The 18,422-nt window shown below is 37.6% G+C and overlaps 1 long non-coding RNA gene across 1 annotated transcript; it reads right to left on the bottom strand.

Moving 5' to 3' along the window:
* Window positions 1-1,374: 1,374 nt before the first annotated feature.
* On the bottom strand, window positions 1,375-8,611 carry LOC125236334. Its single transcript, XR_007178197.1, has 3 exons — window positions 8,489-8,611; window positions 2,167-2,229; window positions 1,375-1,478 (listed from the first exon to the last, which is right to left on the bottom strand). It is a non-coding gene; the product is annotated as an uncharacterized LOC125236334 (long non-coding RNA).
* Window positions 8,612-18,422: the final 9,811 nt, after the last annotated feature.

The raw sequence follows: 18,422 nt of genomic DNA, 5'->3' as shown, positions 1-18,422 counted from the left end.
GTTGATTGATTAGTTTAGAATATTTAGTTGGTAATTTAACTTAGTAAACGTAAGTAAAAATGAACAGTTTAGTTATTAGTTACTAGAATGATTTTTATTGAGGTGCTATCACAACCATCATCCTCCTTGCGTTATCCCGGCATTGGCATTCGCCACGGCTCATGGGAGCCTGGGGTCTGCTTTGGAAACTAGTCCCAAGATTTGGCTTAGGCACTAGTTTTATGAAAGCGACTGCCATCTGACCTTCCAACCCGAAGAGTAACTAGGCCTTATTATAATTTAATTATAATATTATAATTTGTTGCAAAACAAATTCACCATAGTACTGGTACCGGTACCATTGTCTATAATAGACATGTCCCATTCCCATCCCTACTGCTAATCGTAAAGGCGCGCCATTATTTGAAACGACCAATGGCAGCACCGTGCGCGCCCGCCTCACCCCGCAAGGATTGGTGATTTGCGTCTCGAACATATCGCTTGCATTAGGCTTCTAGTGGGGTGTTCTGTGATGCACTGTGATTACACATTTTACTTCGACAGTAACTCTCTTTAATACTCGATCCTCTTTGGTGACAGTAACGTAGTATGTGGTAGTATTAAGAAATAGGGTAATCTGATCAGGACCTCTTCAATTATGTAATGTTGCACTTTAAACAAAATGAATGAAGTGATTTTTAGGTTAAAAGCTTGGTTTATTTACAGAATAGCGACCACTAAGTCCGCATGGCAGCTCTGCTCCGGGGAATATAAATAAATACGAACGAAGCAGGCTTTTCTTAGCAATTTCCGACGGCACAGATAGGAGTCAGGGACACGTGAAATCAGAAGTCAACCTATATCTACGCGAGACAACACAGGCAGGGATATTCTGGCTGTGATAAATAGACATCACGATGGGATCGTGGCGTCTGCAGCGTTTCTCTGTTCATGTATTAGGATTGCTTGGCTCGCAAAGACGAGTCAAATGCTAGGAGTCAAACCAGTTCTACTCTGACACCTAGAAGTCCTAACAGCATGCATTAATAGAGACCAAGGAGCTCGATTCCTCTACCGCGGTAAAAGTGTTGACTCGTCTTAGTTTTAAGTCAAGCATCGCTTGACAAAAACGACTTATGAGCCAACAAATTAGATTAGGTTCGGACGTGTTTGAGGACGCTCTGTATGTACACAGAATAAATTACAAAGAATATACGTCTGATTCCAACATAGTATATGTATCCAATATCCAATGGTCTCAAACAATTGTAGCTGTGGAACTCTCATTCTATATTATACGGCTGACTCGTCAGAATAGGCCTGCTGATTTAGTGGCTTAATCGAACGTCGGTGAAACCTTATTACTGCGGACCGATGGGACCAGAATCCGGTATCCCTTGCTTCACTGATCTCGGATTAGCGACACAATTGTATTAAAACAAGAATACCTTGTTTACAAAGGGTATTGTAGATTTGTTAACTCAGACACGTTTCAGCACCTGAAATAGTAAGGTACTTATATAGACTACTTAAACAATTTAGGGTAAGACTTGATAGTGAGCTGTACCTAGAATGTATCCACTTAGATAGTTATTTTTCATAGATAAATTGAAGTTAAAAATTTCAGTCAAGCAATACATCAAAACTGTAGCTAGCGTAAACTTTACTCAGATAGTTCTACCCACATCAGATTATGTAAGGGAGTCCCCTCTGCCAACAAACTGTCCTGCAGTTTGGCAGAAGATTTAATGTTGTCAAAAAAGGGTTTTTTTTTTTGAGAATAAACGTTTTTTTTTTATTCCATAAAATTTAAGTTTTAGATAGCAAGGGGTTTTAATACTTATAATACATACATTTGATATTTCGTTTATTATTTACATGTAGGTTCATACTTTACATCTAGGGAACAAATCAAATTATCCTATGGGGTATTAGGAGGTGCAAGCTCGAATTGCTCGCCCTTAGAGTTGGCCAAAAGACGCCTAGCCTTATCAGAGATAACATACCTACACTAGAGAAATTTCGTCGGGTACCACGGCGGGCGGGTGGTTTAGTGGTAATGCCGTTAGTCGCGTAAGCTGCGTCGCCAGTTAGCCAACCCGCGTTAAACAATGAATAGGTACTATAATATTCAATGAATCCCACAAATAACATTCTCTAAAATGTCACGGGTGTCAATTCACCTACCAACATAATTCGCACCAAAATCTTTTCTACATATTCACGCCACCGCAAGCCCCGCCACCTTATCTGCAATTAACAAAGATGTGTAAATCTAAGTACCCAATTACACCTGTACGAGTACTTCAGTAATGCTCCTGACACTTCGCGAGATAATGCCGACCCGCGACATCGCACCAAAGAACACAGGTATAATTAACCTGGAGCTTTATTCGACGTGTGACAATGACATTATGTTGTGTTGATTCTTTTTTTTTAATACTACGTTGGTAGCAAACAAGCATACGGTCCGCCTGATGGAAAGCGGTCACCGTCACCTACTCAAAGAGTGTCACGTGCGCGTTGCCAACCCATTAGAAACTTGTACACTCCTTTTTGCCGTGAAGTACACAGCAAAAAAGAGTGTACAAGTTCTAAAGAGAGTTTGGGTTGCCGATGACTCAAAGGACAAATAGACGGAACAAATTGGTTCCGTAGGCCCTTGCGTCACCAGCACGCAGCACTCTCGTTGAGCTCTGGCAGCCTAACTCACCGGCAGGAACACAACATTATGAGTAGGGCTGTGCTATTTGGCTATGGTCTTCTGTAAGGCAGAGGTACTTCCCCAGTAGGGCTCTGCTCTAAATTCGAGCGAGATGATATCCGCTGTGCTGTGCCCTATCACACAAAGCGGAATATCATTCGCTATGCCCTACCTCCTAAAATAAATTCTCTGTAATAAGAAAAATCATAACTTGTCGAGTTGCTATCACTTGTAAAAATTGTCATTAGACATTATCAATCCACACTTAACGCTCATTCACACCAATCGAATTCGGCAATGTAGTTGTAATAATGAAACTAAATTTGTAGTGTACGAGCCCTCAGTGGCCTATTGTGACAAACTAAACTAAACTATTTAAAACCGTATAGGAATAACAAAACAACGTTGATTACGTTTTAGTACCGTAGTAGTAGAATCAAGACATAAAATCAACCGTTCTCGGCTCTATTTAAAATGATACTAATTTTGACAGTTATTCATATGAAATAAGGCCCCTGGTGGTATGAATTCCCTTGTTTCTCGCAAACACGTAGCAGATACCTACAAAGTACCTACGTAGGCTTGGCATACTATATGAGATTAATCAGAGAACATTGTGTTTGACGATGCTAGCATGAATGCGTCTGGGGAAAATTGGAATTAAATAATTTCTAATCATTATTTTTGTAACAAACTGATGACAAAGTTCTCTCTTATCACTTATCTTAGCTATAGCACAGAATATATTATAATAGTACAAGTACAGAAGGCTCACTCCTTTGATGTTCACAAAATGCCGCCATTCTAAATTCTTACCTACATTAAGAAACGGACCGCACGCGAGCAGCCGATATTGAATTATATTGCGCAGCCCGAAGGTCGTCACCACTGAATGGGCCGCGATCTCGCGGTCGCCGGTATGTACTTGTAGCGTAGCGATAGAATCGTGGAGTGAGCCGCCCCTGGCTATAGTAAAAAACTTAGACCTCCATAATTTAAAATTCAAGGAGACGGGAAACACGACATCGGATATTAAAGTTATCGGTGTTAACTTACCGGAAACGGATAAAAAATAGTAGGTATTATAAACACGAGAAGTTAATCACCTGGTTCAAAAATATTAAGGCAAAAAAATCAATATATACTTCTGTTATGTTAATTAATAAATGAATACTCGTACTGGCTGATTATAATTTGAATATAATATTGAAAATGGTCTGAAATGCTTCGAGAAAAGGATGGTACGGCCGTGCCTTTTTTCGCTCGATTTGGCGGGGGCACTGCCGTGCCCCCAGATACCAGATACGAGTACTTACGTCTAAAATTTTCTCTGGATACGATACAGGCCCCGTAGCCGAATGGCATTTCTGCGACGCGAAACGAAACCGAAACGCCGCAGAATGGTAGTCTGGCTCTGTCGCGCCAATACGCAGGAGCGATAGAGATAGATAGCTAAGAAATAAATATTATCGTGAGCGTTTGTGCATTCGGCTACGCACACTGATCGGAAAAGTCGGTCTCAAAAATGACGTTTTTGCTTAAAATCACGTCTCTTTTGACACTGACATATCCGATTTGACAAGCAAGTTCAAAGAAGGCAGCATTTCAATTCTCATTTTTGAATAACAGATGTGCGTAGGATACTTGTTTTGTATACCTTTAAATTGTTATAATTTGTAAGCAAGCGTGCTAGCCCGGCTCGTATTATTTATGAGCCACTGCAGTGCTCAGGTGATCGTTAAGGGACTTACCCTCGTATGTTACATTGTAACCAGGAGTATTTTATTTATAATTACTCTTAGAATAACCGCTTTACTAAAGCGTTCTAGGCTAATGTAGGATAAAGTCATAAATAACAAATGAGGTTCCACTGCTCACAATTTCTTTTACAGAAATCGTGAAGCGATGTTCGACGTAACAGGTAACCGAAGAGCTGGCTTCCTTGCACAACATATCATACAACGAGGAAACGTCGTCAGTATCTTTGGTATTATGTCTCAAGGGCTTATTTTAGTTAAATTTAAGATATTTGTTTATGAAATATAACGATTTTCAATAAAAACAATATTAGACTCTAAATAACTAAAACTAGGGAAATCTATTCATAGCATACTCAGAAATTCAAACTTGTCTATCAAATACTGATTAATTATAAATTGAATATCTAAGTCATCAATCAGCTACTAAATAATAGTTCAGCTCAAGCAAACTAAATTATTGATTCTCATTCACGCCAAACTTTGACCTCTCTAGAAGCCGATCGACGGCAAGGTACCTAACTATAACACCTTATTCAGCTCGACTTGCTACTAAACACAATCTCGGCAAGTTCCGCTGGATCAGGACATCGCTTTCTCGTTTCATTTTATCGGTTGTTTGACTTGCGGCTTTAACATCCGGCCAAGCAAGAACTCTGCCCTGAAAATTTTAATGCTGGAGGAAGTTTGCTCTTAGCAGCTTAGTTAACTAGTACTTACTCAACTGGGCGTATTTAAAAAGAAATAATTGTGCATAATCTCTCTTACAATGAGTGTTTAAGTGCTGTGTTTCTTTTCTTTTTGAGCAAGCTTAGCTTTTAACTTCATTTTTTTAATTATAAAAAAATGGAAAATTCACACTGTTGGCAGGACTTGAACTCCTGAGACCTTTTGGAATTGAGACTCCGGCGCCTGTTATGATAAATTCCTACAGGTACTTAGGTGTGTTCATAAGGCTTTTGAGTATTGAGGGAAAGTATGGAAAGTTCGCACACATCTAATGGGCCTCCGCTTCCGTGGCTCTGTTGGTCAGACCGATGTTATACCTCTAGAAGATTAGGTACCAAACAAGTTCGAGTCCGCTAGAGGTGTGCATTTTTCTACTTTTCCCTTCATTCAAAAACTGTGGTATCTATCGCAGACGTGCTGAATAAAGAAGGAAAGCTTTAACTAGTTACATAAGGCTTCACTTTTTCCCGTAACAGTTTAGGTAGGCGAAGCGTATAAAAGTGATAGAGTGATTTGTGTCACGGAAGAGGGTTCCGGCGGGCCGGGCCAGGAAGCGGTCCGTAACTGACTCCTGCGCCGTGTCGACACTATCCGACCGCAATGCTAATAGACTTCCTCTCCCTAAGTGGCTAAAATAGAACATGTCACAGTTTCCGGGGCAAATTTATAGCATACGATATACTAGCTGAAGACAAAAAAGTAGAGAGTAGGTTTGCGATGGCGGTTGGTTAACAAAACCTATAACATTCGTGAACAAAGAAACTCACCTAACCTAACTTTCATACCGGCTTAAACAATAATTCAAGCTAAAGAAAGTTAGCTTGTAACATTGCATGTCGTATAAAACGCGATCTAATCGCATTTATTCCACAACAACTGTATTTGGTGGGCGGGCCCAGGTGTAAAGGAGATTTAAAGTTCATTGCACAGTAAAGGGCGGGACCTGCTCACATATATCACGGAGCCGCTTTGATAAACCTTCCACAACAATGTGCCTCCAAGGAGACCAGTGTGCGTAGCCGAATGCACAAACGCTCACGAAACACACACGATAATCTCTTTCGTAGCTATCTATTTCTATCGCTCTGGCGTATTGGCGCGACAGAGCCGGACTACCTTCCTGCGGCGTTTTGGTAGCGTTTCGCGTCGCAGAAATGCCATTCGGCTTCGGCTCTTGAACGTATAATCTTTAACAACTTTTCAGTTTACAAAAGCAGGTGTTCGCAGCACCTCCGTTTTGTCATCACATAACTTTAGAAGCAAAACAAAACTTTCTTTTCTTAAACCAAAATTTATCGTCTTTGATATGCTTCAGAGCATGAATTTTGCTTGTTAAGGGCTTTTTGTTGAGTTTGTTTTTATATCTAAGATAAGTTTAATTTTCACCAAATAAACATAATTAGTTTTGCTTGGAGAAATTTAAATATTAGCCTGCATGTTTTTTTTATTTATTTATAGGCGTTGGTAAATGAAAAGCTATAGATAGGTAGTAGAATACTACTAAAAAATTTTCAGTCAAGTTTTACATTTCAAACTGCCTAGAATGGTAACGAGAAAGAGTTTTGACGAAAATCGTTGGTTACGTCATCTAAATGAGGTTAAATATTTCGATTTATCAAGATATCCGGCTCTTATCTGCAGGGAAGGACCTTGCATTATATTTATTAATAGAGGCATTTCGTCTTCTCGAACTACCAGTTAGCGAAGTCCCGCTTGTAAGCGGGCCTACGTAATATAATTCGTGCACTGACATGAAACCTAGATTACCTGGTACGATTATTTTTTGTTTGTTAGTCAACTATAGTGTCAGTTAAATCATAAACAGTAAGTATAGAGAAGCACCTACATATTTACAATACTAACTACCTACAAATAAATATTTTCTAAACATATGCATGGGCAATAATTATCCATATATTTTGGTTTGGCACATTATATACATAATAACGAAATACCACCAACTCAAAGCAACAACAAGCAATAATAAAGAAACTCAAATCTTCAATATCGCGATAGGCAACATAAAGATGAATCATTTGTTAAGGCTTTTCCCTACAAAGTAACAAGTTATTTTTTTACAATCAGGACCCTCCCGACAGCCAGGTCGATCTCATTAAGCCAACAATAGGACAGACAGCCTATAAATCACCCTATTGTGTACCCCTGGCTTGCACGTTGCCTCATTACTGGCGTACAATTATGACGCGTGGAAGGCTCAGTAATAAAATATTATATTGTAAATAATAAAATAAATAAGGTACAGCAAGGTAATTACGACTGGGGGCCATTTTCAATTGACATATTTTTTTCCATGTTTTACACTATTAACTTGAGCTCCTTGTATCCATCCATTGAACATGCGTGCAATATATTTAATGACCAGTGGTCACTCTATTTAATAATGAAAACATTGTACAACATTAAAAAACCGAGTAGTTGAAAAATATCTCCCAGGCGTAATTGTCCCGCTGTACATTAATCGAAAATGTTAATTTCTACGGTAATATAAATTTCTATAATCGTTTACTTTTCTTTTTGTTAGGAGGAAAACGAAAAGTGTTCCCCTATTATTGGAATTGAAAATTAGTCAGATATTATAATTAGGTTTTTTTTCCTATAGCGTAAATTAAGTACCTAATGGATGGCCATTTAAGTACCTACATAGTTAGTAAAAAATGCAAGCCAGTATGTGGTGCGATATTAACAATCCAATGAAGCTCCTGACAATATTAATTATGTACATAATGTCACCCGTCAGGTAAATCATTGCTTCATAAAAGACCCTTGCTTTTTGTTTCAGATAACAGATATCTCAGTAACAGGTAATTTGATTTACTTCGGTACATGAGTACTTTGTAGCCAATAATCACAGTAAGTTTTCAAAGCACGAGAGTCTAAAGTGTAATAATAACCCTCTGAAAATAAGGTATCTTCACTCCTCAGTAAGAACTTTTTAAATAAATTGATGGTCATTTAAAATGTTACCTTATTTCCAAGCATTATTTTCCGCAAATAGATATCTTCATAAGACCCCAGCATAAAATAAACTATGCGGCACCGTCTGCAGTCTACGTGATTTATGAATTTCATTTTAACTGAAACAACCGGTTCCTTTCTTTCCATCTAAACGCCGGTAACGAGCATCTTGCTTTAATCAAGAAAAGCGAGATATTAAAGAATGCATCAGAATAAACGGGGAAATAAAAATCGTAACTTTATTATCCGATGGAATCGAGCCAGGTTTTTGCTGCATTCGGACGATCCCTGCTTTGGTAATGTTATATTGAAATCCCGAATATTTAGATTGTGAGCAACGTACCTACTCATTTTGAAGGCGCGCGATCTTGCATGCGACTTTCAGTTACATTGCGGGTTGTTGAGGTTGCATAATTTTATTATTACTCATCGGTGCCGTCCATGATGATTCAGTATACATAAGTAATTGCCGTATTCATGGTCATGGGAAATTGTTTAGGACTCGTTGACACTTATATTGTCAATGTCAACCAAAAAACGACAAACAATCGTTTTTATTGTCAACACCTGAAGTTATCATGTACCTAAATAAATTATAAATATGTAAATTTAATTTAATTATAATTTAGAACAAAATGGGACTTAATCGCGTAAAAACTTACATTTATGGCATATTACATTGGCCCGACGTTTCGAATATCACATTATGTTCGTGGTCACGAACATTTTGTTCTAAAATTATGAGTGCAAATCGTGTTAGTTTAAATCAATATAAAAATTATTTATATAATATTACTCTTAATTTAGTTATTTGATATGATTATCTTTGATTATATGGCATAATGATGAATAAATGAATCAAAAGTATCAACCTCAAGTCCTCCACATAATTTCACAATTCCACATGCCTCATCATTCATGGTGATGGCACTATTTGTTAAGCTTGAATGTTGCCTTTGCGTGTACAAAAAAATGATTCCAGCTTTTTAGTACCTCGTTTTGCAGTGAGACAAAAGCAATTATTTTGACGTAGGTTTAGAAATGCAGAAAAAGAACACTTTAATTGAAATGGCCAGCGCAAATTGAGAGGACAACAACGGCGGAATTGTTTTCGGATATAATTGCTTAGCTACACTGAAATGGTTATTATTTTCATACCAAAACTATATCAAAATAGATACCTAGGTACTGTATAAATTTTAATGTTACGTACGGTACGTTAGTACACCTCCTCAATACGTCGCTAAAACAAAATGAGTAGTTAAAAATGTGTGTGTGGTCCTTACTTCAAAGATTGTATTTAAATTACGAGTATTGCAATAAAATCATTACTGATCATATCATGCTTCAATTGGTACCTGAAATTAGTTTTTTTCTAAATTGGCTAAAAATGTTAAAATATATATTAAAAACAACACGAATTGAATACTAAGTTCAATTGTGAACAACTTCCTATTTAATTTGATGTTATAGCCAAAACTTACTTAACGGATTTCCCCATTTCAATAACAGATTAAAACATTACTTCTCGTTTTATCAGACCACCACTCAGGATTATATTCTCTTTGATAATAATTAGATCCTTTTGAAACCTACGTTTTACGTTTGAATAAAACATCCTCTCAGAAATAAATCGGAAAATTGGATTCGACAAATTTTCCATTACTCGTAGAACCGTTCAAGTGTCTTCAATTTGCTGGTTGATTTTCTTAAATTGAATTTCAATCATAAAACTAAGACCCTTTATGAGAAATCGTGATCAAAATGAATGATAAATTGATAAAACATAATTATCAGATAACGTATTAAAAAAAATGTTTGAAGTAAACTGAAAGACGTCGTAAATTCATAATCGAGGCTCTGACATATTGCCAATTTTCAGATCAATTGAATAATAAAATAAATCCCACTGAATCATAACAATTTATTTAAATTCATGTTATGATGCCAGCGTCGATTTTATATTCGAAAGATGCATTGAAAACTTTGTAATTTTTTCAGGTTTTAGCTATTCGAATAGCTAAAACCAGTTTTAATATAAATATTTAATAAAAACAAAAAGTTTACAAGTCGTGTTTTACATTTTAATCTCACACTTTGTTAAACAAAAGGCAATTAATTATGAAAATATAAACTTCATGTGAAGCATTTTAAAATATAATAAGATTAAACTAAAATTATCAGAAAAATTATTCGAATTTATGTAATGTAATGATTCTGAAGATTGAAGTATTCTGCGTAATTGTAGAACAGTTAACTAGTGACCTTATGACCCACATTTTTTATTTGTAGGTTACTTACCTGGTGGTAGCTGCATTATTGTTACTGGTAAGCGGTTGTGCACATTCGGGTCTACAATATACCAATTCCTGGGACTTGGTGAGTCTGTACGGTTCGGTTATCAGCACAGATATAGGAAGGAAGGAGATTGGACATGCCGGGCGATTTGTATTGAATAAGCCTATCTGTGTGTGTGCTTTGTGTGGATTTGGGGAGGAGTAGGGTAATACACGCGCATCATTTCCATGTTTGACTCTCTGTGTACATGCGAACAGCCAGCGAGCCATGTCATCATACGCACACAACGACAACTGTATGCTCAATGACCTAACAACTGCGACAAGTCCGCCAACGATTTGTCCGTTCTCTAGTATATTATTATATGCTTTGAGGTAATCAGTACGCTTTTATATAAGCGCTTCAGAGGGGGTAGCTCGTTATGGACATTAGATAAAGCGCCACATATAATAAAGCGAAACGGGCAGTAACAAATGAAATTAGAACAAACCTAATCTCCTAATTATGACCGGTTCGTATCACCTAGCACGTCCCGTAATTTCCGCCGGAAACCGAGGAATGGCCAGCGGAAATAGTCGGCTATCGTTAAGCCAGATAATTTAAATAGTACAGTCGAGTTTGATGGTTATCACGATTATGTAACTGGTGTACCTAAACCACTAATCTAACCTAACCACAAAATTAAAATTTTGATGAAACCCCCAACAGCGACATAGTAGACCGATTTTCATGACACATGGCTAAGAACACTCCTGACTAACTCAGCTTTCAGATAAAAAAACTAAATCTAAATCGTTTCATCCGTTCGGGAGCTACGATGCCACAGACAGACACACACACACAGACAGACAAACATACAGACAGACAGACACGTTAAACTTATAACACCCCGTTGTTTTTGCGTCGGTGGTTAAAAAGAAACAAAATTAGGTTTAAACCTATTTATTTGTTGAACTTGCATTTTAGTTTTACAGATTTTGTCTGGTTTTAAAACAACATTATTAGGTACGTCCACAGTACGTCACTTAATTTCATGCATGTTCAGTGCATTATAATTAAATTATGACAAATCAGTCAACTTGCCCGGTTGCCCCGTGGCATAAGCCTCTTCTAAGACCTTCCATTCCTATCGGATGACTGCATTTCATCTTCCCATCTGCAGTAAGGTTGGCCACGCCTCCTTTTCCCGACTTTAGGGCGTAATAACCAAAATAAAGTTAACATTTCAACCCAACACTGAAGAGACTAAATACAGTAGTCGATTAAATAAACTGCATTTTAGACAAATTAATTTTAAGTATAAACATATCAACATTCCTTTTTTTAAGTAATAATTAAAAAAAAACTCTCATTAGACCTGTCCAAATCCGTAGCAAGTTGTGAAGTTTCATCGGTCTCTTGATTATATGAACTACGTCATGAAACTCACGAACTTGTAATAACTTTTCTATAATTGTCTTAGTCTGTTATTTAACAAAGTTTCTGTTATGAACAAAGTTTGTTTTAGATTTAATATGCTTTACTATATTGTAGCTCCACAGTTTAATGTAATTGATTATAATTGACCCACTTTATGACTATTATTTATAATAGGTGGGTTCCAACGAACTGAGAAATAATATCAGGTTTATTTTTTGACCTATATAGTCTTTTGTTTTTTCTTATCTTTTTACACGTGCGTGTGTATTTGAGAAATTTAATCTCCACGTAATATAACCGTAAATCATTTGCAACGTATCTGAGAGCAGGCAGTAAACTCAATTGACACCATGAGAAGGGTACTTTCGGTGAGTCGGGCTAATGCCTCGAGCGCGGGCAAACACGCGTCGCGCTCACACTCGAGCCTACCGGCGTAGCCAAAGTGACAATCGATCGAAACGCAATCTGGCTCTGTCGCGCCATTGCAGAAGAGATCGGGAGAGCTAGCTACGAAACGCTCGCAAAACGTAAGCGATTGTGACGTTGGCTATGTATCCTGTTAATTTACCCTATTTGTTATCGGTGTGCCATTAGATTGACATCGGTTGACTTTTGACTAAGTTGAACCCTTAATATCAAGGGTGTCATAATAGCTGTGCTAGTTTGACACGTCGTATGAATACCCAAATATTATTAGGCTAAGTGAAATATAGACTCCATTTCTCAGAACTATTTATCAGCTCAAAGGCATTTTGCGTAGCTAAAGCAAATTCGTAGAGACCTGTTTTGACAAACGTTATATTTTAGGCGGTGACCTCAGGAAAGCGACTGAATTTCTTATGTCTAACATAAGTATCATTCAGAGGTTAAGAATCAATAACAAATAACAAATAACATTAAAACTTAAAAGTTCAAACAATCTACTTTAAAATGTTTGCTTGATGAACGGCAAAGTGACTAATTACAGCTTGATTGTTCCCAAGCGGCGTAAAAAAACAATAACAGTCACCCTTTCGCCACGCCAATTAATTTTATAAAGCCAGCCGTCTCAAGCTGAGGCGCTATTGTAGTCAGACACTTTTATTTTCATACTTTACGCGTCTGTCACAAAAATGTTGCCGTCTAATGAAATCTTCTTCTGAGTTTACGCATTTAGGCGTGAAACTGGTGAAACGAGCAATAACTGTCAAGAAAACGTTACGCTTGCCAGTTTCATAGCTCTCGTTTGCTATAACTCCTGTTATTTATAGATACCTAAAGGCTATTGTTGTGTTTATCGCCTGCTCGATAATGTAAATTGAAAATGCTCGTTCATGGGCATGGACATTATTTTTATTTATTTTCAGCGGGTTTTTAATATAGCATGTTGTTTCTCAAGGTAATATTCATTGTCAAAATAATGGGATATACCTAGTCTCATAAGACCCAAGTAACTTTTTCCGATTTAGAATTAGGAACTTTGTTTAATTTCTATGAGTTCCAAAGTCGAATATAATTATTTTATACCTATTTGAACAAATAAGCCGGGGCTCACGAGGAGATCTTGTAACTATAAATCCATACTAATATTATAAATGGGAAAGTGTGTGTGTCTGTTTGTTTGACCGTCTTTCAAGGTAAAACGCAGCGAAATATTGACGTGATTTTTTTACAAGTAGGTAAGTGGAGATGGAGATATATGAACTATATGAAGGGATAGAGAGTGACATAGGCTACTTTTTGCCTCTTTCTAACTCCCCCAATCCCCCAAAACGGGGGGTAGAAGTTTGTATGGAGCATTCTGCAATTTTCGAATTTAACGCGATCGAAGCCGCGGGCAAAAGCTAGTCTAAAATAAATAGGCAAGGTACAGCGGGGAAAATCGCGACTGGGGGACAAATGTAACTGGTACATTTTTTCCATGTTTTACAATGTTTGCATTATTAAATAGAGTGTCCACCGGTTATAGAGGTACAATATATGGTAATCGTGTTCAGTTCGGATGAAATGGATTAGTTACAATTGTCCCCCAGTCGAGATTTTGCTCCGCTGTAGCTTACTTCAATTGTTTTAAGAAATGCTTATATTACTTATCCGAGTAGACGCACATAATCTGTACTAACTCAAAAGGAGCACATCTAAGGCCAAGTACTTGTGTAAGCTGTCCAGTTTTGGGTCGATATTGAATTTAGAGCAGCTGCGTTTGGTGCAGTACGGTGGGGTAATGCATTTGGAGACCACAATTAATGGATACCACATCACAAACGCGGGTCAAGTCCTAGAAGTTTTGTTCTGTTTAACTAGTATTTCCGACAAAATTAGGATATCACAAGAAAGTATTGGCGATAGAATTCATGCCAAAATACCTACAGGAATATTACTACGAAGCCATTTTACCGTTTCTGGCGAAAACTTATATCGTAGAAAATAGGCAATTGTGTCCAAGATGTTAACAAATTAGTCACGGATATTTTTACGGCTGATAGTACTCCGTTTTTGGAGTGAAATCTATCTTATGAAACATCATAGGTAATGTTATGGTTTTTTTTTTCGAGAAAACTAGGAAACAAATTCGCTACGTTAAAACACCCTGTTAGTGTAATCATTTAAATGAAAACTCATTGAACAGGTTTTAGTATCTCTCACGTATCTCTGTAACTAGCCACTTTTTCCGTTGAACCATAATGACATAAATTATCATTTATGTCATTATGGTTCAGCGGAAAAAGTGGCCAGTTAACAAATTCCGTGTGATACATACAATTCCGTGTTAAGAGATACATACAATTATTGGCATGAGTGACATGACAGCTAGCGATAAACGTCTTGTCAGGTTAAATGGTGATTATTTTTTTAGATGAAAATTACAATATTTTTTTTCCGTCAAATGAAAACAAAAAAATCACATGAAAAGTTAATTAACGTCCCTTAAAATATCCGTGACTAATTTGTTAACACATTATATAAAATGGACGTAGTTACGCAGAAACGTTCCAATGCATCTGAAATTGTCATTGAAATGAAAGACTTTTGTTTTTCATACAAGGTCTAAAACTTAATGACAATTTCATGTGGATTGGAACGTTTTTGCGTAACTACGTCCAAATAAAACTTAATCAAGATTGCGAGAGCTTGTCATTTTGCAAGATTTTCCTTTTTTGTTTAATGATCTAGAGCAAATTAGATACTTTTTCTATACATTTATTGTTACCTATATTTGCTACCTACCCACACAGGAATTTCCTGTGTAGACTAAATGCCATACTTATTAAAACATCAATTTAAAATGAAGGTTTCATCGTCGATCACCTTAAGTTTTTGAATGAGTAACAGTAAATATCGACATATTATTTTAGAGCATAGATAATCTTAAAATTACCTAAATAACGCCTATATTTGTTTGACAATAAAGGTGCCGGGTGGCGCTATAGTCGCATCGGGCGCTCGGTCTGATTAAAGTCATAAATTGGCCCGCCAGATGTCGCGCACCGCGTTGTAAATCTGCAACCAATACGACATTTGTCTATATCCCCACAGGCACGATTACATATCGACCGGTCTTGAAGCATGGTGTTACAATTCTCTTATACGACATTCTTACACAGATTGACTGAGTTACACGGTAAGCTCAAGATGGCTTGTGTTGTGGGTACTCAAACAACGATATACAGGGTGCCCGGTAATTAATGGACAACCTTTTAACCACCAAGAGGGCACCTTATACTGGTCCAGAAAATCGACTTTAAGGTTTAGTAAAAGTCGCCTGGTTTTCGAGATTTTCACACTTTGAAAATTTTAATTCCATGACTCAGGAACAAATATCTGTGCTCATCACACAAGTAAATGCCCTGGCAGGGTCACTACGCGCTAGGCCAGACTGGTCGTCGGTTTTATATATAGGTATGTAGGTAAACTCAACTAAGGGCCAGTTGCATCAACCACATTTGACAGACACATCATCGTCACGCAGCAGACGACTATGGAACTTCCCATACAATAAAATTTAATGAACATTTTAACGGTGACAGACGGTTTGATGCAACCGGCCCTAAGACAAGCTTTAGGTATTGACACTCTTAGCAATCAAGAGGTTGACAGGCTGCTACCAGTCACTTCATAATTGAACCCATGACTGTCTCAACCCAAGACTTCTTCTACAACCACTCGAGAAAAGTGAGTGGTGAAATTCTTAACCCGTCACCACATGCTCCCATGATTTATCATATTTTCCCCTTCATCAGGATTATTAATAGTAGACTTGAATATGGGTAGTGAAAAATGAAAAGCTTTTTTTGCAGGTTGTCAGTTTAACAGTGTTTTGCATCAGGTGCCGGAGCTTTTAACATCGGTGTATTTAAACTTGAATGAAAATTAAAAATATTTTTACTAATAAGTTACCGACGTTACCGTGTTTTAGGTCTAGCTTTCAATCTCCGCGTATTTCGATTTTAGCCACTTAAAGTTCTCATTTTGGCTTATTAAAAGATATAAAATAAATACTATAATGTCTCAGGACACTGAATTTTCAATACGATTGATTTTTACCATTGATCACCAAAAAATATACTCGCGATAACTTGAAAAATAGACTGCATATCAAAAACAAGTAAAAAAAAAAACAAAGTACCTAACTGGTAAAAACAACTGATCGGCAAAGGCGAAAAAACATTGTGAAAATTGGGCGATGGGCAATATGTCCGAATCGAATTCTGTATTTTGAGTGGAATTGGATGAAGAAGTTGACTAAAATGTTTAAATGCATTTTATTTTTTTACAGCAAAATGCCATAATAAGTATATTTATACGAAAAAAAAACTCCAAGGCGATGGCAAAGAAGGTAGAGCTTAATTAATTCCATCTAGGCGTATGGACAAGTAAAATCAGCGCCATATAAAAAAAAACCGGCCAAGAGCGTGTAGATTTTTCTCAAAAACTACTGCTTAATTAATTTATCTATGTTAACTTAGTTTTTTAATTTTCTTAAAACTTCTTATTCATTTTTAAATACCTATATAATGAAAAAAAATATCAGCCCCCACTTTACATGTATGGACCTTTGATATACATATTGGTACCAAGTAAAATCAGCGCCGGATATAAAAATAAGGGTTCCTAGTTGACCGGGGGGCTAGTCTTTAGTACTTGGACCCACAATTTAGAAGTTCATATTTTTTTATAGATAGTTCTTGTGAAAAGAAAGCGTTTTGTGAAAGTTTCAGGGCGAGAAAAGTCATAGTTTTTGAGATATAATTTTTTAAAGTTTACTACTACTACTACTACGGGACTACGGGACTAGGCATCAGGCAAGTGGTCAGTGTTGCCCTACCGGCATTTTTGTCTTCGTTCCACAGCACTCAAGACCTAGCGAATAAAATTTTTTGCCCTTCTTCGGGAAATGACTGTAACACAACACTGAACGAAGCCAAAAATGCCTGGGCGCAAGCCTGCGTTAATACCTCATTCCCATGCGAAATGAAATCCCAAAAACAGTGGGACGAGCCGCTCTGTAGATCAACTTTAATTTCGTTAATTGATAATGCCGAAAATCCGTCAGAGCGAGCTCGTCTCCTTGCAGTATCGGAGCCAGAGTCGGGGCTCTGGCTAAAACAACTCTCACACTTGCCACCTGTCTGCGACTGGGAATAAAGACAAATGAATGTCACCAGTGTCGTTGCGGTGCCAGCGTTGATATGCTGGGCCACCACGGCCTCTCCTGTCAAAGGAGCGCTGGCCGCATCTCCCGCCACGCCTCCCTGAATGATGTCATACGTTAGGGCGCTTGCTTCCGTCAGCGTGCCGGCCATCCTAGAGCCGAACGGTATTGCACGTGACGACGGCAAGCGACCTGACGGTATGACGCTCATTCCTTGGAGGCTGGGGAGGTCGCTGATATGGGACGCGACATGCGTTGATACGCTGGCGCCGTCCCACCTCCATGCGACCTCGTCTAATGCTGGCGACAACTGCAGAAGCAATCAAAAGGCGCAAATACTCCGCCCTTAGTGACGAGTATATATTTGCGCCTTTTGGAGTAGAAACTCTTGGGCCGTGGGGGCCAAGCGCTAAAAATATAATGAAAGAAATATCGCAACACCTGGTTGACGTATCCGGTGACCAGAGGGCTGGCAGCTACTTTGGCCAGCGAATAAGTTTGGCCATTCAAAAAGGCAACGCTGCCAGCCTACTGGGCACCATCACCTCCGAGGATGATCTGGGGAGCATTTTCTATTTGTAAATATATATTAATTTGTGTAGTTTTAAGTTGTGTATAATTATATTAAATTGTTTAGTTTAAGTTATATATACACTGAGAGAAAATACAACCAGTTTTCATGTTCGTTCAACAAGTTTTTTGGTTAAAATAGCGCCTACGTGCTCTTTGGTTCAAACAACAAGCTACTTGTCATTTGAATCGGCAATATATTTAAATCAACAAGTCGATTTTATAAAAACAACCTGACACATATTGTTTTAAACATACGTTTGGCTGATTCAAACGGATAAACCGCAACAAGTCGAACTTGTTAAATTCACAATGCAAATTTCTCTCAGTGTAAGTCATTGTTCTGTGTTTTTTTTTT

The sequence above is a fragment of the Leguminivora glycinivorella genome, chromosome 2, assembly GCF_023078275.1.
Source record: "Leguminivora glycinivorella isolate SPB_JAAS2020 chromosome 2, LegGlyc_1.1, whole genome shotgun sequence".
NCBI classification, from domain to species: Eukaryota; Metazoa; Arthropoda; class Insecta; order Lepidoptera; family Tortricidae; genus Leguminivora; species Leguminivora glycinivorella.
Note: the sequence above shows the minus strand (reverse complement) of the source record. Positions and strands in the feature narration are given on the sequence as shown.